Source organism: Orycteropus afer, unplaced genomic scaffold, assembly GCF_000298275.1.
Source record: "Orycteropus afer afer isolate SDZICR_OR568_19922 unplaced genomic scaffold, OryAfe1.0 scaffold01160, whole genome shotgun sequence".
NCBI lineage: Eukaryota > Metazoa > Chordata > Mammalia > Tubulidentata > Orycteropodidae > Orycteropus > Orycteropus afer.
This window is the reverse complement of record NW_006922747.1, coordinates 138,615-139,113: the sequence shown is the minus strand read 5'-3', so window position 1 is coordinate 139,113 and position 499 is coordinate 138,615.

Genomic DNA, 499 nt, shown 5'->3' with positions numbered 1-499 from the left:
AACTGGATGCTGCACTGGGTGAACTGATATGGAAAAACAATGAGCAGCTCTCAACTAGACTTTGACATAGCCTTGTTCAAGAACAGCCTGTTAGAACCACATGCTCACAGACATTGACTGATTGTTCAGTTCCTAGAAAACTTCTTTTCAAATCAGGTATAGAGCATACATGGAAGTATTAGAGATAATGAGGGCTGAAATGTTTATCTGTACAATAAAACTTGTGATCACTTAGCAGATGCAGCAATATCAGTAAGGAGAAATGTAAAAGAAGAAAAATAACAAACAGAACATTAGGGTTTCCATAAATTATTTTAGTTTACCAGTTTATATAAGCTTATATAAATAATGTATATGATGAAGTAGTTTGACATGTAAAATGGAATCAGGATATTATAACATGGAAGTAAGTTGAATTCTTAGTTGTAGAAAATGTAGGAATTAACATGATTTCTAAATATTCAGGATTTTATAAATAATAATGTGCCAAAATTATATA